The sequence below is a fragment of the Urocampus carinirostris genome, chromosome 13 (genome assembly GCF_059441175.1).
Source record: "Urocampus carinirostris isolate Australia breed hairy pipefish chromosome 13, RoL_Ucar_1.0, whole genome shotgun sequence".
NCBI lineage: Eukaryota > Metazoa > Chordata > Actinopteri > Syngnathiformes > Syngnathidae > Urocampus > Urocampus carinirostris.
The window spans coordinates 34741208-34765317 of NC_142361.1; the positions used below are offsets into that span (position 1 = coordinate 34741208).

The 24110-nt window shown below is 39.6% G+C and overlaps 7 non-coding genes across 7 annotated transcripts; all 7 read left to right on the forward strand.

The window, feature by feature from the left end:
* Positions 1-5883: 5883 nt before the first annotated feature.
* Positions 5884-5977, forward strand: trnai-uau (transfer RNA isoleucine (anticodon UAU)). Its single transcript has 2 exons — positions 5884-5921; positions 5942-5977. It is a non-coding gene; the product is annotated as a tRNA-Ile (tRNA).
* Positions 5978-7586: 1609 nt separating this feature from the next.
* Positions 7587-7680, forward strand: trnai-uau (transfer RNA isoleucine (anticodon UAU)). Its single transcript has 2 exons — positions 7587-7624; positions 7645-7680. It is a non-coding gene; the product is annotated as a tRNA-Ile (tRNA).
* Positions 7681-9955: 2275 nt separating this feature from the next.
* trnai-uau (transfer RNA isoleucine (anticodon UAU)) lies at positions 9956-10049 on the forward strand. The gene is made up of 2 exons: positions 9956-9993; positions 10014-10049. It is a non-coding gene; the product is annotated as a tRNA-Ile (tRNA).
* Positions 10050-12375: 2326 nt separating this feature from the next.
* trnai-uau (transfer RNA isoleucine (anticodon UAU)) lies at positions 12376-12469 on the forward strand. Its single transcript has 2 exons — positions 12376-12413; positions 12434-12469. It is a non-coding gene; the product is annotated as a tRNA-Ile (tRNA).
* A 1169-nt stretch (positions 12470-13638) lies between these two features.
* trnai-uau (transfer RNA isoleucine (anticodon UAU)) lies at positions 13639-13732 on the forward strand. Its single transcript has 2 exons — positions 13639-13676; positions 13697-13732. It is a non-coding gene; the product is annotated as a tRNA-Ile (tRNA).
* Positions 13733-14595: 863 nt separating this feature from the next.
* On the forward strand, positions 14596-14689 carry trnai-uau (transfer RNA isoleucine (anticodon UAU)). Its single transcript has 2 exons — positions 14596-14633; positions 14654-14689. It is a non-coding gene; the product is annotated as a tRNA-Ile (tRNA).
* Positions 14690-15845: 1156 nt separating this feature from the next.
* trnai-uau (transfer RNA isoleucine (anticodon UAU)) lies at positions 15846-15939 on the forward strand. The gene is made up of 2 exons: positions 15846-15883; positions 15904-15939. It is a non-coding gene; the product is annotated as a tRNA-Ile (tRNA).
* Positions 15940-24110: the final 8171 nt, after the last annotated feature.

Genomic DNA, 24110 nt, shown 5'->3' on the forward strand with positions numbered 1-24110 from the left:
GGTAACCCCCCGTGTGTGGGCGGTAGTGTTCCCATGACCCAATTAACACATCTGGGTCAGCAGTATTCAACTCCGCACTCCGTTAGTCTCACACACACATGGAAAACTCAGGTACAGGTAAAGTACCGTGTAAGGTGAATGGTTTTTATCCATGATTTAACGTATTTTCCTGGCTATAAGACTCACCTGAGTACAGTGGAACCTCGGTTCTCGACCATAATCCGTTCCAGAACCCTGTTCGAAAACCGATTTGTTCGATCACCGAAATCATTTTTCCCATTAAAAATAATGTAAATCGTTTTAATCCGTTCCAACACCCTGAATGTTTAACTTGAATGTTTAACATAAACAAAGCTAACCCAGGCTAATCGTACGTTCGCGTTATCGTAATCTTCCGTACGAAAGATTACACTAACATGAACGTGTGAAAATAAAAAAAATCAGGTCGTTTACAAGTCATTTAGCACCCGGGTCTCCACAACAAGTGGTGAGCGGTTCATTGGAAAGGGGGCTCCGTTCCAACACCCTGAATGTTGGGCTCCGTTCCAACACCCTGAATGTTTACTGAATGTTTAACGTAAACATAAACTAACCCAGGCTAATCGTACGTCCGCGTTATCTTAATCGTACGTATCGTTTAGTTTTTCAAGAAACACCAGGCAAAAAGGTGAATTATTATTTTCATTATCTCCTTTATTTTTATTTTTTACATTACGTTCCTATTGTTTTGATTTGGCTGTGTTTTACTATATTTGAATCCAGTTCTAGTTTAGAAAATGTTTCAGTTGAGTGAATGACAGAAAATAGGTTCAATTGTATTCTTTGAAGTCACTTTAGCCCAAGACAAAAGAAACTAAATATGAAAAAAATGATGACTCACAACACGTGGTAAGCTTTCTCTCCTGGCTTTGATCTCTTTGATCTCCGGCAAAACTAACATAAAATGCGACAGAAACAACATGAAAATAAATCCAAACAGCTTGCCGACATCATTTTTGCCGTTCCATGTATTCCGTTACTCCCCAAGCCTGCACAAAATTTTAGTTTCTTTTGTCTTTTATTAGCATATTTGGTATTGGAGTAATCCAAAAGTAATTGAAAGTAATCCAGTTAAAGTAACCCTACCCAACCCTGGCCATTGGTTCCTGAAAAATACTGGCTTCTTTCACCTGACAGAGATTTATATATCAAAAAAAGTTATTTTCTTGTCAAAAACTAAAGACTACTGATAAATAAAGTCGTATTTACTTGACACACTCACACTCTTGAGTTGAAATATCGTCTGTATTTTATTTCCAAGCATTTACCGCTAAGCTTCATCTCAGAAGCTAACAAGTCCCCCAGACGCCAAAAAAAAAAAAGGCTTTTTAACAGGAAGGGAAAAAAAGGGCACGTGAAGAAAACACTTTGGCTTTTTTTTAAACGTAAGGCTAGTAAACGTGAAAACGTTTCAAGTGGTTTTGTGTTGGAGACAAGGGAGCAAAGGTGCGCTGAAGCGTTTGAGGCGAAAGGATGGAGTGCCTGCTATTGTGTACGTGCTCCAGCCGTCTTTGCCAGTTCTAAAAAAAAAAAAAAAAAAACATCCCAGGTAAATGGCATGCTGTCCTCTCGCACATGCCCGGTGGCTTTCCTTTTTTTTCATCCCAGGGAAGAGTTCAGAGGGCCGGTTAGCACCGTTCACCGCGGACCCTCAGGCAACCGTCGAAACACACAAACACCGACGAGAATTCGCTCACACTCTCAAAAGTTTTATTCAGGCGCTGCTATGCCGCAGAAAAAACACAATCGCCCGTGCTCCCGGCTCTCCGGAATTCATGCGGCGGCAACAGTCGAGTTTTGCATGCACACACATCGACGGCCTTCGGCTATGGTGTTCAAACAGCCGTGATATTGAAATCTGGCAGTAGGGGGAGCGGTAGGTTTTTGCATAGTTCTACCGCAGGTTATTGATCAAGGTTAGTTCATTGTGAAAAATCTGCCTCTGGCATCAGGGTCATTTAGAAATCATAAAAGGTTTTGCTCCCTCATATCTTTCAGATTTAGTTTCCCCCTATGTTCCGGTCCAAAGCCTTCGTTCTAAGAGCGCCGGTCTTCTGGTGATCCCAAGAGCCAAGAAGTGTTCCGCAGGTTCGAGAGCGTTCTCCATCCGGGCACCGGTGCTGTGGAATGCTCTTCCCCCTGAGATCCGATCTGCAACCTCAGTGGAAATATTTAAATCTAAGCTTAAAACACACTTCTACTCTATAGCATACGAATAACCTACCGTAAATTCCGGACTACAGTATAAGCCGCTACTTTTTTTCCAAAATGTTCAGCCCTGCGGCTTATTCAGTGAGGTGGCCAATTCATGGAAATTTTCTAACGGTCACCAGCGGCGTTGGAGTATAAAAGGTAAGGTTAAGGCAAGTAGAATATGTGCGGCAAGAAAGACTGCAACCTCTAAGTTTAAGCATACATTGTATGATAAGTTAAGGTACGTTCCGATAATGAGGATGACGCCCTTGATGGCGATAGTTATGGGGAGGAAGTTGGAGACGATCTTCCACGAATTTCACAATTACGGTATGCTTTTTTTAACTGGCACGTTTGATACACCGCGACCGTGATGCTACTAGCGTGTTGGTACCTTTCAAAGGCACGGTTTGGGATGAAAGTTATATTATTATTATCAAAGCTTTAAAAAACTCTCTCGGTGTACCGTCTTTCTTCGTAAATATGTGTGACCATGTATAACATGTATTTGCAACTGTATATTTTTGTAATGTATTTATTTTAGAGAATTATTCTGTTATGTGTTCTACGGACGAATCCAAAAGAAGGGGCGGAGCAAACGCGGGCTGATGGGAATTGGGGTAAAGCTGAGTTACCGGTAGATCTGTCTGTTGTTGCAGCGGACAATAGTGGATATATATTTTTCCCACCCTTAACTTTGCAAATATACATTTTGTTTCCTTGGATTACTTTCAACGGGACCCGGACTTTACAAGTCTGCATCATACGTTAATTACGGGTATCATTTTCCATTTATGATGCCAACTGTGGTTCCAGAATTGTGTACTATCGGTCGGGCAAGGTAGTAGCCTCGAGTGCAGTCACGTGTGCTTCAATGAAGGGTGCATTCGCACTGATTGCTGCTTGGCTCTGTGGCTAGGACCTTGACTCAGCCTCTGGGCTGAGAGCAAGTGTCTCGGCCCATTTGCTTTGTAGCGTATTATGATTTGACCGATAATGGATAATTGATAAAGAATATAGAACAATAAACCTTACTTGATTACTTTCAATTACTTTTGGATTACTCATCAAGTTAAAGTAACCCTACGCAACCCTGTCCCTAGGTGTGAATGAGCAACTGAAAACCTGGCAACTAGTTCAGGGTGTCCCCTGCCCACTGCCCGAAGATAGCTGGTATGGGCTCCAGCACCCTTGCGACCCTACTGAGGATAAGCGGTGCAGATAATGGATGGATGGATTAAATATTAAATTAATAACTTTAATGTATGAATCTCGTTTTTTTCTTTTTTTTTGTCTTAATGTAATCATCGGTGTCTGTAAGTAATTATAAGTAGTAATTATAAGATTTGAGAACTAGCCATTCCCATTACGTCAATAAAACAGCAATAGTTACTATAAACAAACTACTTTGTGACAATCTGTGACCGTCATGACTTTAGATTAAAAAATAATAACAGACAAATAATAACAAACACCCAGGGTTGGGTAGGGTTACTTTAACTTAATTACTTCCAATTACTTTTGGATTACTCCAATACCAAATATGCTAATAAAAGACAAAAGAAAACTAAATGTGCATAAAATGATGACTCACAACACGTGGTAAGCTTTCTCTCCTGGCTTTGATCTCTTTGATCTCCGGCTAAACTAACATAAAATGCGACACGTGTACTAGAATGACAATAAAATAGATCTGAATCTGAATCTGAATCTGAATCTGACAGAAACAAAATGAATATAAATCCAAACAGCTTGCCAACATTATTTTTGCCGTTCCATGTATTCGGTTACTCCCCAAGCCTGCACAAAATTTAGTCGTTTTGTTCATATTTAGTTGCTTTTGTCTTGTATTAGCATATTTGGTATTGGAATAATCCAAAAGTAATTGAAAGTAATCAAGTTAAAGTAACCCTACCCAACCCTGCAAACACCTATGATTGAACCTCTAACTTTACATGAGTCCTTCACACATGAGTGCCACATCTGGTGAAAGGTGTAATTGCAGCATCCTCTGTTTTAACAAAGACATTTGATGAATCCACCATGTTTTCTAAAACTTTATCATAGCAGCATACCTACTGGGTTAAACAATCAAAAAATTTAAATAATTGTTGGAGGGTAAACACACACTTTTCCACACTCATTGGCCAAAACTAGCAGTGTCATCAAACACTGTGGGGAATCCCTGCATTTGGGAAAATCCATCTGACTAGAGGAGGAAAAACAGGAACATACAGTGGCCCTGCTACGTATGAGCTCAGGGTTGGGTAGGGTTACTTTAACTTGATTACTTTCAATTACTTTTGGAGGACTCCACTGCCAAATATGCTAATAAAAGACAAAAGAAACTAAATATGAATTAAATGATGACTCACAACACGTGGTAAGCTTTCTCTCCTGACTTTTGATCTCTTTGATCTCCAGAAAAACTAACATAAAATGCGTCAGAAACAAAATGAAAATGAATCCAAACAGCTTGCCAACATCATTTTTGCCGTTCCATGTATTCCAAGCCTGCACAAAATTTTGTAATTTTATTCATATTTAGTTTCTTTTGTCTTTTATTAGCATATTTGGTATTGGAGTAATCCAAAAGTAATTGAAAGTCATCAAGTAAAAGTAACCCTACCCAACCCTGCTTATCTCGTAATACAATTCAAATTCAATAGTCCATATTTGATCAAGATTTTAAATCACTTGATTCTCGACTAAACTTTCAATTTTCAATTTAGAAATTTCAAAAAATCAAAAGAAAGACGATTAGTACAGTAGAATTTAACTTCTAATTGTATTAATTATATTTGAACCGGGTTGGGTAGGCCTCCTGTGTGGGTTCAAATCCAGCTACCGGACTTCCTGTGCGGAGTTTGCATGTTCTCCCTGTGCTTGCGTATGTTTACTCCGGGCACTCCGGTTTCCTCCCACATTCCAAAGACATGCATTTCAGGTGGATTGGCCGGTCCAAATTGTGCCTAGGTGTGAATGAGCGAGCGAGTTGTCTGTCCCTGTGTGCCCTGCGATTGGCTGGCAACCAGTTCAGGGTGTCCCCTGCCCACTGCCCGATGATTGCTGGGATGGGCTCCAGCACCCCCGTGACCCTACTGAGGATAAGCGGTGCAGCTGATGAGATGAGAGATGAGATGAGGGTTGGGTAGGGTTACTTTAACTTAAGAAAGTAAATATGAATAAAATGACTAAATTTTGTGCAGGCTTGGGGAGTAACGGAACACATGGAACGGCAAAAATGATGTTGGCAAGCTGTTTGGATTTATTTTCATTTTGTTTCTGTCGCATTTTATGTTAGTTTTTCTGGAGATCAAAGAGATCAAAGCCAGGAGAGAAAGCTTACCACATGTTGTGAGTCATCATTTTATTCATATTTAGTTTCTTTTGTCTTTTATTAGCATATTTGGTATTGGAGTAATCCAAAAGTCATTGAAAGTAATCAAGTTAAAGTATCCCTACTCAACCCTGTATTTAAAATTTAAATCCATTCAGTTTGGCAATGCTTTACACATGAGTGCCACATCTGGTGAAAAGTGTAACTGCAGCAACCTCTGTTTAATGCACCAAGTACAAGTGAGGTGGGGGTTCTTGACTTCTGTGCATCTTTTAGTTTTTAAAACAAAGACATATGATGAATCTTTCTGTGTTCCAGTGGCGCAATCGGTTAGCGCACGGTACTTATATAGCAGTACTCTGTAGAGCAATGCCGAGGTTGTGAGTTCGAGCCTCACCTGGAGCATTATTTTCAGCCTCACAGGTAAACAATGTTTACCATCTTATCTCACAATACATCCTCCATCCATGATCCACACCGCTTATCCTCAGTTGGGTCACGGGGGTGCAGGAGCCCATCCCAGCTATATTCGGGCAGTGGGCAGGGGACACCCTGTACTGGTTGCCAGCCAGTCTTATAATAAAATTCAAATTTAATAAATCCATAAATGATCAAGATTTTAAATGCCTTAAATCTCGTCTAAACTTTCAATTTTCAATTTAGCAATTTAAAAAACAATCAAAGCACAGTAATATGTTACCTACTAATTGAATTAATAATATACATAATATAATGTAAAAATACAGCATGAAAGGGAGAATCCAATAATAGTTAAGTTCCATCTGTTATCTGCACCGCGTATCGACAGTAGGGTTGCAGAGGAACTGGAGCCTATCCCAGCTGTCTTCAGCCAGTGGGCAGGGGACACCCTGAACTGGTTTCCAGTCAATCACAGGGCACACAGAGAAACCATTCACTCTCTTATTCACACCTAGGGACAATTTGGACCGGCCAATTAACCTGATCTGCATGTTTTTGGAATGTTGGAGGAAACCAGAGTGCCCAGGGGGAACCCAGGCAAGCATGGGGAGAACATGCAAACTTTGCACAGGAGAGCTGGTAACTGGATTTGAACCAATGACCTCAGAACTGTGCCAACCAGTAAAGTTAAATATTTAAAAACCTATATGTATGACCGTGTATACCTACATTTTGTGAGGAGGGTGACGAGGACAGCAGAGAAAATCATCGGGACATCTCTCCCCTCCATTCAGGACATTGGCCAGAAGCGCTGCCTATGCCAAGCTAAGAACATTATCAGTGACCCCTCTCACCCCCATCATGGACTGTTCACTCTGCTAGCCTCTGGGAGGAGGTACTGCAGTGTGCGGTGCAGGACCACCAGGTTCCGCAATAGTCGTGTCCCCCTGGCCATTAGACTGTTAAATGGTAAATCAAACACATAGTAAATCTAACTGGTGCTAATCTGTACATCTGTTGGTTTTGTTTGACTTTTTGCACTACTGGCAGTTCTTTATAGCTAGCCACTCCTTGCACATCTGTTTCTCTGCACTATTGTACTTACAGCGTTATTGTTACAGTGTTATTGTTACTGTTTACCTGACTTGTTTACCTGACTGCCCTTTTTGCACATCTGGTTAGCTGCTCCTCTTGCACTATTTGCGCTACTGTAAAATACTATACATAGCCATAATTATTAGTATATTATTAGTACTCAATACTCCAACTCAATACAACACTTTATTTATATCTGTACATTCAAGGAAACTGTGCGGGTCAGATGTATCGACATTTCGTTCCGTATACACGTGTACTAGAATGACATTAAAGTAGATCTGAATCTGAATCTGAATCTGAATCTGAATTTTGAAAGGTGAGGCACAGTCTCACCTGCCTCCCTTGACTGCAGGTGACTATAATTATGGTAAATTGGTTGGTTTAATGGTAATTTTAGCTTCGCTCATTGTTAGCTCTAGCATAGTGAACTTTGAATTTTCCCAAATTTTTTTCCTTATTACAAACATTTTTTCTAAACTGATATTCTGGATCATAGGCTCCAGTGGCGCAATCGGTTAGCGCACGGTACTTATATAGCAGTACTCTGTGGAGCAATGCCGAGGTTGTGAGTTCGAGCCTCACCTGGAGTACTATTTTCATTTTAACTGGTGAACAATGTTTATCATGTCATCTCGTCATAAAATACCAATTAAATAATCCATATGCGGTTATTATTTTAAATGCCTCAATCATTGACTTAATTCTCTATTTTCACCTTGGTAATTTTAATAAATCTAACGAAAATATGTGATCTTCACTTATTTATGAGTTTCTCTTTATTAATTGGCCAAACGCCGCAGCCAAAATATTAACAGTTTTTTTTCATCAGCAGGCCAAACAATAACCTTTTTGTTTTGACTACTGTTGTTGAGTTTAGCACTCACAATTAGGACTATCAGGTAATTAATATGGATTGTTTTGTTTATTTAGCTCATCTCATCTCATTAGCTGTACCGCTTATCCTCAGTAGGGTGGCGGGGTGTTTATTTATTCATGTATTTATTTATTTTTTATTAAAATTAAACTTAACATTTCTGGAAGCCAGGACAGCATTTTTTTTTCAAGAAATGCTGGTTGAACAAAAATATTTTATGCTTAATTGTGAATCTTATCAGGCAAAGGGTTTGTGTTGTTGGCAAAACGTACTTATTTTTCTTGGAATCATTCAAGTCAAGTCAAGTCACATTTATTCATATAGCCCTTAATCACAAAAAAGGACTGCACAGGATTACAATTACACAATTACCTGATCTTACCTAATAATCTATCTATAATCAATCCCCATTATTAAAAAAAATGTCCATGCAACAAAAAATAAATTACTGGATGGCTTGACTTGCTAATTCTATCATTAATTAATTAATCCTAAGTCTCACGATCGCCTCTGACATGAGGCAACAGAATTGTGTGCCTCACTGCATTTTCAGATGATCAGCATAGTCATACATTACATACTAATGTATTAATAATATTCATTATATAATGGGAAAAATGAGCATTTTTGAGAGATTGAAAAAAGAGTGAAGTTAAATAATTAAAATGAAAGTACAGCGGGACCTCGGTTTTCGACCATAATCCGTTCCAGAACCCTATTCGAAAACCGATTTGTTCGATCACCGAAATCATTTTTCCCATTAAAAATAATGTAAATCGTTTTAATCCGTTCCAACACCCTGAATGTTTAACGTAAACATAAAGCTAACCCAGCCTAATCGTACGTTCGCGTTATCGTAATCTTCCGTACGAAAGATTACGCTAACATGAACGTGTAAAAATTAAAAAAAGAGTCATTTAGCACCCGGGTCTCCACAACAAGTGGTGAGCGGTTCATTGGAAAGGGGGCTCCGTTCCAACACCCTCAATGTTGGGCTCCGTTCCAACACCCTGAATGTTTACTGAATGTTTAACGTAAACTTAAAGCTAACCCAGGCTATTCGTACGTTTGCGTTATCGTAATCTTCCGTACGAAAGATTACGCTAACATGAATGTGTAAAAATTAAAAAAAAAATGATAACGAAAATAATTATGAATAGGATTTCTTACCTTTGTGGTGGTCAGCAGAAGGCGCAGGCAAGATCAGCAATAGTTGTATGCACTATTTTTCTTTTTTCACCTGTAGCAACTTTGCTGCTTGCACTGACTTTCTTTGCAGGCATAATTAGGGGCTAAAACACTTCGTACATCTATATTAAAGGCGAAGGCAAAACGAAGCACGTCCGCACGCAAAAACAGTTGGTCACGAAAAGAGCGATCTACACTTGTACGCCGCTCAGCATCGCACACACGCATTACCGGCGTTCGATCTCCGATTTTTTGACCGAACAGCGGAGCAAAAATTTTTGGTCGGACTCCGATTTGTTCAAACTGAGAGGCGTTCGAAAACCGAGGTTCCACTGTATTATAAATATAACCGTTTTTACATACGTTGAGAAAAGGTGAGGCTCTGCCTCACTGACTGCAAGTGACTGTAATTTTGGTAAATGAAATGGCTTTGTTCATTGTTACTTCTAGCATAGTGAATTTTGAATTTTACCAAAACTTGTTCCTTTCTATAAACAAACTACCTTGTGACAGTAGGTGACCGTCATGGCTTTTGATAAGGAACTTTACATTTTTTCGTACAGTGAATTTTGGAGTTTGGCAATGCTTTACACATGAGTGCCACATCTGGTGAAAAGTGTAACTGCAGCAACCTCTGTTTAAAGCATCAAGTACAATTGAGCCAGGGGTTCTTGACCTCTGCGCATGTTTTAGTTTTTAAAACAAAAACAGTTCTTAAATCCGCACTTTTTGGGGAAAATTCTCATAGCAGCATACCTACTGAGTTAAACAATAAAAAAATGTAACTAGATGCCAAATTCTGAGCTCCAGTGGCGCAATCGGTCAGCGCACGGTACTTATATAGCAGTACTCAGTAGAGCAATGCCGAGGTTGTGAGTTCGAGCCTCACCTGGAGCAAGATTTTTATCCTACTTACTAAACAATGTCTACTATCTTATCTCATAATTTAATTCAAATTAAATCCATATGTGATCAAGATTTAAAATGCCTTAATTCTCGACCGAACTAACAATTTTCAATCCAGCAATTTTGATAAATCAAAAGAAAAAATATATTTCTCACTTATTCATGAGTTATTCTTTATAATTGGCCAAACGCCGCAGGACGTGGTAAGCCAAAAAACCCAATTCACGCAAATATGACAAGGTTAGATAGAAAACAAAGACCTGGTTGTCAATTGACGCTATATTATAGTACTGGGCCAACACTGCCTGTTAAACAGATTCGAGACATTTTCTCAGTAGATTATATTTGGATTTTTTATAGAAGTAATACCAGAACTTTGTTGCGTCAGCTCTCTACCTCTCTACAGTTTTTTTCATCAGCAGGCCGAACAACAAGCTTTTTGTTTTGACATTTTTTTGTTGGGTTTAGCACTTAAATTGGGATTATCAGATACATGATGTGGACTGAAAATTGATTATTTTTATTTATTTAAAAAAAAAACACAATAGTCCTGCCATGTAGGCTTTTTTTTTTCAAGAAACGCTGGTTGAACAAAAAAATGTGATGCTTAGTTCTGAAACTCATCTGGTAAAGGGTTAGGGTTACTCACATTTTGACATAATTTACATATGTTTTTCGTTACAAAAATCGAACTACACTCAATTTCCATGCTACAAGAAATAAATTACTGGATGACTTGATTTGCTAATTCTGTCATTATTTCTATTGTCTGGGAATGAGGTGTGCGCCGAATCAGAATCCTTGGTCTCACGATCGCCTCTGACATGAGGCAACAGAATTGTGTGCCTCACTGCGTTTTCAGATGATCAGCATAGTCATACATTACATAATAATGTATTAATAATATTCATTATATAATGGGAAAAATGAGCATTTTTGAGAGATTGAAAAAAGAGTGAAGTTAAATAATTAAAATGAAAGTACAGTGGAACCTCGGTTTTCGACCATAATCCGTTCCAGAACCCTATTCGAAAACCGATTTGTTCGATCACCGAAATCATTTTTCCCATTAAAAATAATGTAAATTGTTTTAATCCGTTCCAACACCCTGAATGCTTACCTTGAATATTTAACGTAAACTTAAAGCTAACCCAGGCTAATCGTACGTTCGCGTTATCGTAATCTTCCGTACGAAAGATTACGCTAACACGAACGTGTAAAAATTAAAAAAAGAGTCATTTAGCACCCGGGTCTCCACAACAAGTGGTGAGCGGTTCATTGGAAAGGGGGCTCCGTTCCAACACCCTCAATGTTGGGCTCCGTTCCAACACCCTGAATGTTTACTGAATGTTTAACGTAAACTTAAAGCTAACCCAGGCTATTCGTACGTTTGCGTTATCGTAATCTTCCGTACGAAAGATTACGCTAACATGAATGTGTAAAAATTTTTAAAAAAATGATAACGAAAATAATTATGAATAGGATTTCTTACCTTTGTGGTGGTCAGCAGAAGGCGCAGGCAAGATCAGCAATAGTTGTATGCACTATTTTTCTTTTTTCACCTGTAGCAACTTTGCTGCTTGCACTGACTTTCTTGGGAGGCATAATTAGGGGCTAAAACACTTCGTACATCTATATTAAAAGCGAAGGCAAAACGAAGCACGTCCGCACGCGATAACAGTTGGTCACGAAAAGAGCGATCTACACTTGTACGCCGCTCAGCATCGCACACACGCATTACCGGCGTTCGATCTCCGATTTTTTGACCGAACAGCGGAGCAAAAATTTCTCGAAGTTTTTGGTCAGACTCCGATTTGTTCAAACTGAGAGGCGTTCGAAAACCGAGGTTCAACTGTATTATAAATATAACCGTTTGTACATACATTGAGAAAAGGTGAGGCTCTGCCTCACTGACTGCAAGTGACTGTAATTTTGGTAAATGAAATGGCTTTGTTCATTGTTACTTCTAGCATAGTGAATTTTACCAAAACTTGTTCCTTTCTATAAACAAACTACCTTGTGACAGTAGGTGACCGTCATGGCTTTTGATAAGGAACTTCACATTTTTTCGTACAGTGAATTTTGGAGTTTGGCAATGCTTTACACATGAGTGCCACATCTGGTGAAAAGTGTAACTGCAGCAACCTCTGTTTAAAGCATCAAGTACAATTGAGCCAGGGGTTCTTGACCTCTGCGCATGTTTTAGTTTTTAAAACAAAAACAGTTCTTAAATCCGCACTTTTTGGGGAAAATTCTCATAGCAGCATACCTACTGAGTTAAACAATAAAAAAAATGTAACTAGATGCCAAATTCTGAGCTCCAGTGGCGCAATCGGTCAGCGCACGGTACTTATATAGCAGTACTCAGTAGAGCAATGCCGAGGTTGTGAGTTCGAGCCTCACCTGGAGCAAGATTTTTATCCTACTTACTAAACAATGTCTACTATCTTATCTCATAATTTAATTCAAATTAAATCCATATGTGATCAAGATTTAAAATGCCTTAATTCTCGACCGAACTAACAATTTTCAATCCAGCAATTTTGATAAATCAAAAGAAAAAATATATTTCTCACTTATTCATGAGTTATTCTTTATAATTGGCCAAACGCCGCAGGACGTGGTAAGCCAAAAAACCCAATTCACGCAAATATGACAAGGTTAGATAGAAAACAAAGACCTGGTTGTCAATTGACGCTATATTATAGTACTGGGCCAACACTGCCTGTTAAACAGATTCGAGACATTTTCTCAGTAGATTATATTTGGATTTTTTATAGAAGTAATACCAGAACTTTGTTGCGTCACCTCTCTACCTCTCTACAGTTTTTTTCATCAGCAGGCCGAACAACAAGCTTTTTGTTTTGACATTTTTTTGTTGGGTTTAGCACTTAAATTAGGATTATCAGATACATGATGTGGACTGAAAATTGCTTCTTTTTATTTATTTAAAGAAAAAACACAATAGTCCTGCCGTGTAGGCTTTTTTTTTTTCAAGAAACGCTGGTTGAACAAAAAAATGTGATGCTTAGTTCTGAAACTCATCTGGTAAAGGGTTAGGGTTACTCACATTTTGACATAATTTACATATGTTTTTCGTTAAAAAAATCGAACTACACTCAATTCCCATGCTACAAGAAATAAATTACTGGATGACTTGATTTTCTAATTCTGTCATTATTTCTATTGTCTGGGAATGAGGTGTGCGCCGAATCAGAATCCTTGGTCTCACGATCGCCTCTGACGTGAGGCAATAGAATTGTGTGCCTCACTCTGCATCTGCAGATGATCAGCACAGTCACTCGTTACATACTAATTGTATAAACAATATTTATAATATAAATCCATTCAGTTTGGCAATGCTTTACACATGAGTGCCACATCTGGTGAAAAGTGTGACTGCAGCAATCTCTGTTTAATGCACCAAGTACAATTGAGGCAGGGCTTCTTGACCTCTGTGCGTCTTTAATTTTTTAAAACAAAATTGTTTGATAAATCTGCCATTTTTTTCTAAAACCATTAGAGCAGCAGACCTACTGAGCAAAACTGTCAAGAGTTTTAACTATTTAATGGATCAAGAGCTCCAGTGGCGCAATCGGTCAGCGCACGGTACTTATATAGCAGTACTCTGTGGAGCAATGCCGAGGTTGTGAGTTCGAGCCTCACCTGGAGCACTGTTTTAGTCCTACTTACTAAACAATGTTTACTATCTTATCTCGTAATTTAATTCAAATTTATTAAATCCATATGTGTTCAAGATTTAAAATGCCTTAATTCTCGACCGAACTAACAATTTTCAATCCAGCAATTTTGATAAATCAAAAGAAAAAATATATTTCTCACTTATTCATGAGTCTCTCTTAATAATTGGCCAAACGCCGCAGGACGTGGTAAGCCAAAAAACTAAACAGTTTTTTTCATCGGCAGGCCGAACAACAAGCTTTTTGTTTTGCCTTTTTTTTTTGTTGGGTTTAGCACTTAAATTAGGATTATCAGATACATGATGTGGACTGAAAGTTGCTTATTTTTTTTTTTTTTTTTTTTTTTAAACACAATAGTCCTGCCGTTTCAAGAAACGCTGATTGAACAAAAAATGTGATGCTTAGTTCTGTAACTCATCTGGTAAAGGGTTAATGTTAGTCATATTTTGACATCATTTACCGTAAATTCCGGACTATAGAGTGCACCTGATTATAAGCCGCACCCATCACATTTTAGGAGGATAACCGCCTTTGTACTTACACAAGCCGCACCTGTATATAAGCCGCATGCGCCCAATACAACACAATCACGAAGTTGACCCAAACCCAACTTTGAGTCCCGCAATTGTGACTGAATATGAAGTGAACGGTCCGAAAACAACAGCCGGCAAATTGAACGTAAAATGATACCGGTAGTTAAGATATGACGCAGACCTGCAGAGTCCGGGTCATTGGCAAAATTGTTTGATAAATCTGCCATTTATTTCTAAAACCATTAGAGCAGCAGACCTGCTGAGCAAAACCGTCAAAATTTTCAACTATTTGTTGGTTCACAAGCTCCAGTGGCGCAATCGGTCAGTGCACGGTACTTATATAGCAGCACTCTGTAGAGCAATGCCGAAGTTGTGAGTTCGAGCCTCACCTGGAGCACGTTTTTTATCCAAATTGGTTAACCATGTTTTCTTGATTTTCCCCTAATATGATCCAAATCTGATAAATCCATATCTAATCAAGGTTTTAAATGGCTAAATTGTTGACTAAGGTTTCTATTTTCACCGTAGCAATTTTAATAGATCAAAATAAAAAAGGTATTTCTTACTTATTCATGAGTTCTTATTTATTATTTGGCCAAACACCGCAGAACGTGGTAAGCCACAACAATTGAACAGCTTTTTTCATCAGCAGGCCGAACAATAAAGTTTTTGTTTTTGTTGACTAGTGTCGTTGAGTTTAACACTTAGATCAGGATTATCAGATAATCAATGAGGATTAAAAGTTTATTATTATTATTATTTATTTATTTATGAAACAAAAAAATATAATGCCTCGTTTTGAAACTCATCTGGTAAACATTTCAATATTTTTCTTTTTTTGAGGTTTTTGAGTTTTTCCTTGCCCTCATGTGGGTTTTAGATCAGGGCATGGTGTAATCATAATCTGTCGTCTGCAGGGTTGGGTAGGGTTTCTCTAACTTGATTACTTTCAATCACTTTTGGATTACTCCAATACCAAATATGCTAATAAAAGACAAAAGAAACGAAATATGAATAAAATGACTAAATTTTGTGCAGGCTTGGGGAATAACGGAATACATGGAATGGCAAAAATGATGTTGGCAAGCTGTTTGGATTTATTTTCATTTAGTTTCTGTCACATTTTATGTTAGTTTTGCCGGAGATCAAAGAGATCAAAGGCAGGAGAGAAAGCTTACCACGTGTTGTGAGTCATAATTTTATTCATATTTCGTTTATTTTGTCTTTTATTAGCATATTTGGTATTGGAGTAATCCAAAAGTAGTTGAAAGTAATCAAGTTAAAGTAACCCTACCCAACCCTGTCAATTATATACATAATATAAATCCATTCAGTTTGGCAATGCTTTACACATGAGTGCCACATCTGGTGAAAAGTGTAACTGCAGCAACCTCTGTTCAATCAAGTACAATTGAGCCAGGGGTTCTTGACCTCTGTGCATATTTTAGTTTTTAAAACAAAAATATTTGATAAATCCGCCATTAATTTCTAAAATTCTAAGCAGGCTTGCTAGGTAAAACCGCTAAAAATGTTATATATTCATTGATTTTTGAGCTCCAGTGGCGCAATCGGTCAGCGCACGGTACTTATATGACAGTAATTTGTAGAGCAATGCCGAGGTTGTGAGTTCGAGCCTCACCTGGAGCACTATTTTCATTCTACCAAGTAAACAATGTTTACTGTCTCATTTTTTAATATAATCCAAATACTATAAATCCATATGTAATCAAGGTATCGGATGCCTTATTTTTTCACTAAACTTTCTAATTACACCTTAGCAATTTCAATAAAAAAATAAAATATCTCATCTCATCAGCTGCCCCGTTTATCCTCAGTAGGGTCGCGGGGGTGCTGGAAACCCATCCCAGCAATCATCGGGCAGCGGGCAGGGGACACCCTGAACTGGTTGCCAGCCAATCACAGGGCACACAGGGACAGAAAACTCACTCCATCATTCACACCTAAACACCTGAAATGCATGTCTTTGGAATGTGGGAGGAAACCGGAGTGCCCGGAGGAAACCCACGCAAACACGGGGAGAACATACAAACTCCGCACAGGAAATCCAGTAGCTGGATTTGAACCCACACAGGAGGTTCCCAAGACCTCAGAACTGTGCCTGCACACGCGCTAACCACTGCGCCGCCGTGCTGCCCAAAATAAAGAATATATTTCTCACTTGTTCTTGAGTTTGTCTTTATTAATTGGCCAAATGCCGCAGAACGTGGTGAGAACAGCTTTTTTCATCAGCAGGCCAAAAAATAAACTTTTTATTTTGACTATTGTTGAGTTTAGCACTCACCATTGTGACTATCAGATAATTAATGTGGACTGAAAGTTGCTCATCTTTTCTTTTTTTAAAGATAAAAATTAACTTTAACACTTCTGAACGTGGGCAGCACGGCGGCTCAGCTCCAGACTTCCTGTGTGGAGTTTATATGTTCTCCCCGTGCTTGCGTGGGTTTCCACTGGGCACTCCGGTTTCCTCCCACATTCCAAAAACATGCATTTCAGGTGAATTGGCCGGTCCAAATTGTCCCTAGGTGTGAATGAGCGAGTGAGTTGTCTGTCCCCATTTGCCCTGCGATTGGCTGGCAACCAGTTCAGGGTGTCCCCTGCCCACTGCCCGATGATTGCTGGGATGGGCTCCAGCACTCCCAAGACCCTACTGAGGATAAGCGGTGCAGCTAATGAGATGGATTAGCTCAGGAGGTAGAGCGCTCGTCTAGGGATCAAAAGATCGTTATATGTCGAAATGTCCTTGGACAAGGCACTGAATCCTTAATGCCCCCAATAAGCAGGTAGGCGCCCTGCATATATGTGTGAATGAGTAAGTGTGAAGCGCATTGTAAAGCGCTTGGGAGGTCTTCATTGACTTGAACAGGGATATATAAATGCAGACCATTTACCATTTACCATGAATGCTTCTCAAGATTCTGAACACTTTGAGTATCTGCATAAGTATAGATACTGGTGCCTGTACGTAATAAGAACAATTTTTTTTCCAGGACCTTGTTTTTTTTTGTGAAGCTACAAAAGTCAAGACCTGTATTCATACGATGCCCACGAAGAATAAGAAAATGTTTCTCCGCAAAGGTGGTCTGAAAAGGATACCGATATTAAAGTCCAAAATTGTCACCGTCCACTTTGGAATCTCTAAGAAAAACGTTGTGTTCGCAGCAGCCCGAGGCCTGAAATGGGGTCATCCACAAATTATAATAATTATACCTAAACTGTAAGCTTGTTGATATTTTTCAAGGGAAAAAAAACTTTCATAAAAGAGGCATCCAAATTATACCCTCAAGATGTGATCTCACACAATGTGGGTGCTTTAGAGAAGGATTTTACTCCTTTTTTTATGATGACCCAAAAATGGCCATGCAAAGAGGAGCAGAAGTGGGGGGTGAAAATGAAAAGAGATCTTGGAACTCACCTCCAACTTCCATTCCAAGACTCTGTCTCTCAAAGGACCAAGTGGAGGTTGCATAAACATACTGCTGCTAGCCTAATACCTGAACTTGGTTGCTCATTTGCTTGTTTTGGAAACATTAAAAAGGACATAAAAGAAACTTTGACATTCATTCCCTGTTTCATCACTCCTTGAGGGCCATCTTGAGCCTGGTTTAGAGATTAGGACGGCTGTGCTACTGGCAAGGTGGTTAAATCTATACAGACTGGGAAAAAAAAACTGGCAGCAGAATTAGAGCTGCTTTGGCTAAAAGAAAAGACAAAGTCGAGTCAGGAAATATAAAATCCAATGGGCCTGAATGGTACATTGAGAAGGTCATTGAAATGTGTTTGAAAGTAGATGATGGTGAAACCTACCAAGGGTCCCTGAGATCGATTGATACTGACACAAGTAATCATTAAAGGGACAGTGTGTAATATTTAGTGGTTCCTGGTGGTACAAAGAAACTTCCATCCAGTTTAAAAAGGGATGTGGGGAAATGGATGGATGGATGATGAATGGAGGGAGGCAAAGAGGGTATGAGGGTATGAGGGTATGAGGGTATGAGGGTATGAGGGACGGAGGGCGGGCGGGCGGTCAGGCAGGCAGGCAGGCAGGCAGGCAGGCAGGCAGGCAGGCAGGCAGACAGACAGACAGACAGACAGACAGACAGACAGACAGACAGATAGATAGATAGATAGATAGATAGATAGATAGATAGATAGATAGATAGATAGATAGATAGATAGATAGATAGATAGATAGATAGATAGATAGATAGATAGATAGATAGATAGATAGATAGATAGATAGATAGATAGATAGATAGATAGATAGATAGATAGATAGATAGATAGATAGATAGATAGAGAGGCAGACAGAGAGACAGAGAGACAGAGACAGACAGACAGACAGTTGGATGGATGTTGATATTTTACATTTCAAACTGCCCTTTGAGCAGTATTTTTGAATGTAAGATCAATAGAAATATATATTTTACAACAAACAAACAAAGTTTTTTGAAGCTGTAATCCATCCATCCATCCATTATCTGCACCGCTTATCCTCAGTAGGGTCGGGGGGGTCCTGGAGCCCAATCCAGCCATCCTGGGGTAGTGGGCAGGGGTCACCCTGAACTGGTTGCCAGCCAGTCGCAGGGCACACAGGGACAGACAATTCGCTCGCTCATTTAACACGTCGGGACAATTTGGACCAGCCAATTAACTTGACACGCATGTTTTTGGAATGTGGGAGGAAACCGGAGTGCCCGAAGGAAACCCACGCAAGCACGGGGAGAACATGCAAACTCCGCACTAGAGGTTCGATCTCATGACCTCAAAACTGTGCCGCACACGTGCTAACCACTGCGTTGCAGTGGTGCCCGAAGCTGTCATTCATAATTCTTAATTCATAATTCTCATATTATAATGGCAGTGTTTTCTAACCTTTTTGGACCCCAGGCACACTTAATTTTCTAAAAAATCTTGTTTCACACGTCATTATGACATCATGTTTCCTCATTTAGAGCTTAAACTGTCCTGTGGCCTCAATCTACACGATAACCTTTTACACCGTGGCTCAGGAAGTAATACGTATAATTCATTTTGGTTCGTCGTGTTTCTGTAAGTTTGGATTTACTGTATTTTTTGGGTAAACCGCGTGTGGCCGGTCATCAGATATAAAAGGAAATTCAGGCAGAGACAATGTACATTTTCGTTCCGCTGCAGCGGGGGAGAAACGGGGAGAAACACAGGGGATGTGTTCTCGGCTCCACAAACGTCCTCCTCTCTCTTCCCCTCCGCAGCCGGCTTTATTTAGTACAAGTATGGTGGACTTTAGACTGACACATCGTTGGGTGGACTTTAGACTGACACATCATTGGGCGGACATTTTACTAAAACAGCAAAAGATATATAGACAGTGAATATTAGGGGAATGGTCAGAGAAATACACAAAATATATATCTATAGACTTTACAATTTTTAACCAGTTTTTCAAGTTTTACTATATATTTATTCGCTTTATTCTACAAAAATAACAAGAATGAGACTTAAAATGAGCAAAAAATATCTACCCGTAGAACTGTGACAAGATTCTGAATTTGATTATAATTTTTCAGGTGAATCAGCAGAATTCCCGTGCAAATTTTTTTGCATATTTTATTCAGGAAAATAATAAAAAACTATAAAAGATGATGTCTTTTTAGAAAATGCAGACGTTTACAAGTACATACTGTAGTTATATTTTTTCTATAAATAAACAATTTGATCAAATTGGTTTTGAAGTGGCGGCACGGCAGATGAGTGGTCAGCGCGTCAACCACATAAGATTTTTAAGTCCCAGGTTCAAATCCAGCTAGCAGTCTTCCTGTGCGGAGTTTGCATGTTCTCCCCATGCCTATAAGAGTTTCCTCCTGTGTGCCCTGCAACTGGGTGGCAACCACTTCAAGTTAGTAGGAATGGGCTCCAGCCCCCTGTGACCCTAGCGTGGAAAAGCGGCGCAGAAATGAATGGATGGTTTTGAAGCACTCAATTTAGGCAAAGTAATAAATTATGCCCCTTTTTAAATCACCAAATTTGATCATATGAATTGAAAACCTCATAATGCTCGCGCTGATTTCCTATTTATTTTGATGAATATCTTGATAAATATCTTAAAAAATGTAGCCTGCTATTTAAACGCTTGGGACACTGGGAACAAGAGTGGCACCAACACCAAACATACACATTATCAGTAGAAGTAGGAGTAGTAGTAGTAATAGTAGTAATAGTAGTAGTAGTAGTAGTAGTAGTTTTTTCGGATTTTATACTGTCACGGTTGCCACGGCGCCCAATTGGCCCCGCCCGTGTGGCGCCAGCTGCGGCTCGTTGCCAGATTGGCTTTCTGTCTATTTAGGCTTAGCGCTGTCACGCTTCCTTTGTCAGCCCGTCAACAAACTTCTGCCCCGCAAGACGTGGGTTTCGACTCGGTCCTGTTCCTGTTGGTATTTCCAGTCTGGTATTGTTCCCGTTTATTTTGTCCTGTTTAAGTTCAGTTTCCAGTTTGTTTTCGTCTAGTTTGTCCTGCTTTATTTTGATATCCTGTTTCATTAGCAATCCTGTCTCTCCCGTCCTGTCTGGTATTACCCCCATCTGTCCAATCTCGGCATTTGGAATCAATCGTCGGTCACTGGCTTCCTGTCTTTCCACGCCAGACCTCTGCCTAATGTGCCTGACTACCCATTTCCCATAAAATAAAAGGCTTGTTTGAAAAGGTCACGCATTTGGGTCCTGATCCTGTTCTGGTTCTTGAAATATACATAATCTCATTGTATTGTGAAAACTTTCATTTGGCAGGATGGATGAAATAGCCTAACTGTAGTTTGCACACCCCTGCACTCCTGCATCGACTAAAAATAACCGCATACTAAATAAAATCCCTGATAGCCTTTGCCATTAAATGTACATCCAGTTTTGTTGTTTTAGTTTATTTTATTCTCTTTATACTGTCAAGGCACCAGCCATGTTGGCGGGCAAAAACTTGGGCGATTGCACTCGGGCCACTCAATTCTCAGACATCTGTTTCCCTCCCACTGACTTTAACGGACACATGGCAAAAATGTGGGGGCAGCCATGAGCAGATGCTCTTCTCTTGATCCAAGAGTCCCTGTCGTCAATAGTTCAAACAAGTTGGCAGTCATCTAGATGTAGCTTATAACGAAACGATCCCAATCAAAAATAAGTCCTCAAGAAGGCGTAGAAAAGTTTGTTTTTCATCACTGTTTATCAGGCAGGAATTCAGCCAGTTAGCAATCAAGAATAAAAATGACTTAAACCAAAGGGACCAGTGTATTATCATTCGTGATAAACTAAATTAACTTATGCATATACCTTATATCTCATCTCATCTCATTAGCTGCACCGCTTATCCTCAGTAGGGTCGCGGGGTTGCTGGAGCCCATCCCAGCAATCTTCGGGCAGTGGGCAGGGGACACCCTGAACTGGTTGCCAGCCAATCGGAGGGCACACAGGGACAGACAACTCACTAGCTCATTCACACCTAGGGACAATTTGGACCGGCCAATCCACCTGAAATGCATGTCTTTGGAATGTGGGAGGAAACCGGAGTGCCCGGAGGAAACCCACGCAAGCACGGGGAGAACATACAAACTCCGCACAGGAAGTCCGGTAGCTGGATTTGAACCCACACAGGAGGTTCCCAAGACCTTAGAACTGTGCCTGAACACGCGCTAACCACTTTGTATCCTGAGATACGAGCACAATACTGAAATTAATTAATGTATTACATAGACACATCACTGTATAACAAAATAACCAAATCTTTTTGGACAAATATCTAAAAGTACCGTTTACCAAATTGTTCGAATTAGTTATCTAACTCCATTAACCAAACACAACCTACATTCACCCCACAATATATGCACGCTCGTTTTTTGAGGGAAAAGATGAACAGGAATCTGACATTTCCACATGGGGGCAGATTTATTTTCTCCAACAATTAAACTAACTAAGTGTACTCCATCGAAAACGGCCGAATTAGTGATGTTGGAGTCTCTGGGAAGCCTTTTTCTGAAGTCCTTTAGCTTTCTCTTATTGGCCATCTTTTCCCCGCATAATGGTGTGCCGGCTTCTCCCATGGGCGTGCCAAGGAAGCCCCCTGGGCTTCACCATCTCGTAGATGAGCGTCCCGATGTCTGGCGTACTCAAAACAACACAGAGCGTTTCTCAAAACAACGCCGTCAGAGTCATGTTATCAACAGAACTAGACAAAATATTCTGCATTTGGAACAGCCTGACCTGTCATTGAACTAAAGCCTACTCAGTGAAAATCTTCATTGCATTATGAGTCAATCGTACAAAATCCTTTATAGTCAAATGTATAAAATCCTTTATAGTCAAATGTCCATTTTTAAGATAATTTATTTCTTAATACCACTCATCAATATACCGGCGTGTAATGACTCCGAACCATCATTTTACTGATATCATAGTCGACAGGCATTGTGGGACATGTAGTATTTGGTCGTAGCAAAGACATTCTAAGCTCTTGCGGGCCACATAGAATTATATGGCTGCCTCATTTGCATGTGTTCTTTGTAGTTTTTAAGGAAGAAAAAATACTTTGACATCGAAATGTACTAATAGTGTGTTTGTGCATTTATTACACTTATTGTTATCTGTCTGTCATTCCGCTTCCTCCCACCACCTCAGTGTTACAGATTAGGCTGCTAAGCGCTCACCGCAGGGCAAGCTAATCATAAGGAAATAAAAGGGGTGTGCAGGGTGGGGGCCGAGGAGAAAAAACAAAGAGACAGAGTGGTAAGCACAACCCCTCCAAACCCTTTTAAAAAACCCAGTTCAACCATCCTACCCCCACCAATCTCAACCCATAATGCCCACAGGGCACCGTCACGCTGACAGAGATATGACAGTAATCTTGCACCGACACTTGTCTGTTTTTTCCCCTTATTTGTTTGCCTATTTTTAAAAAGGGGATGCGAACCCAACCTGACACTGAAAACGGAAAACATTTGCAGTCTTGTGTCTAAAAATACTCTTATTTAGAACCTGACATCAGTTTTTGCTGGTATTGTGAACGATTCCTCAGCTTCCAATAAGGTAAACAGTGAAACAATATAAAAACATGAAACAAAATAAATTCAGTGGAACCTCGGTTTTCAAACGCCTCTCAGTTCGAACAAATCGGAGCCCGACCAAAAATTTCGAGAAATTCTTGCTTCGCTGTTCGGTCCGAAAATTGGAGTTCGAACGCCGGTAATGCGTGAGTGGGTACGCTAGGGTGCGATGCTGAGCGGCGTACAGGTGTTTTAGCCCCTTATTATGCCTCCAAAGAAAGTCAGTGCAAGCAGCAAAGTTGCTACAGGTGAAAAAAGAAAAGTAGTGCGTACAACTATTGTATTTAAGAAAGAAATAATAGAATAGAATAGAATAGAATAGAATAGAATAGAATAGAATATACCTTTATTGTCATTGTTACAAAGTGGGTTAACATATTGTGACAACGAAATTGGGCATGACACTCCAGTTTTACACATTAGCAGTGAGGTATGAGCCAAGAAGATAAAGGAACAGAGAAGATAAGATTATAAAACGAGGGGGATAAGGCTTTAGTTATAATTTACTTGGTATTTTCAAAATATGAAAGAGGTGTGCAAGTGTCTGATCTTGCTAGGGAATACAGCATGGCTAAATCTACGATCAGTACGATACTAAAGAATAAGGAGGCTGTGAAATCTAGTGATGTGGCTAGGGGAGTGAGTGCTATAAGCAAGCAACGGCCACAAGTTTTGGAAGAGGTTGAAAAACTTTTGATGATTTTCATAAATGAAAAACAGTTAGCGGGAGATAAA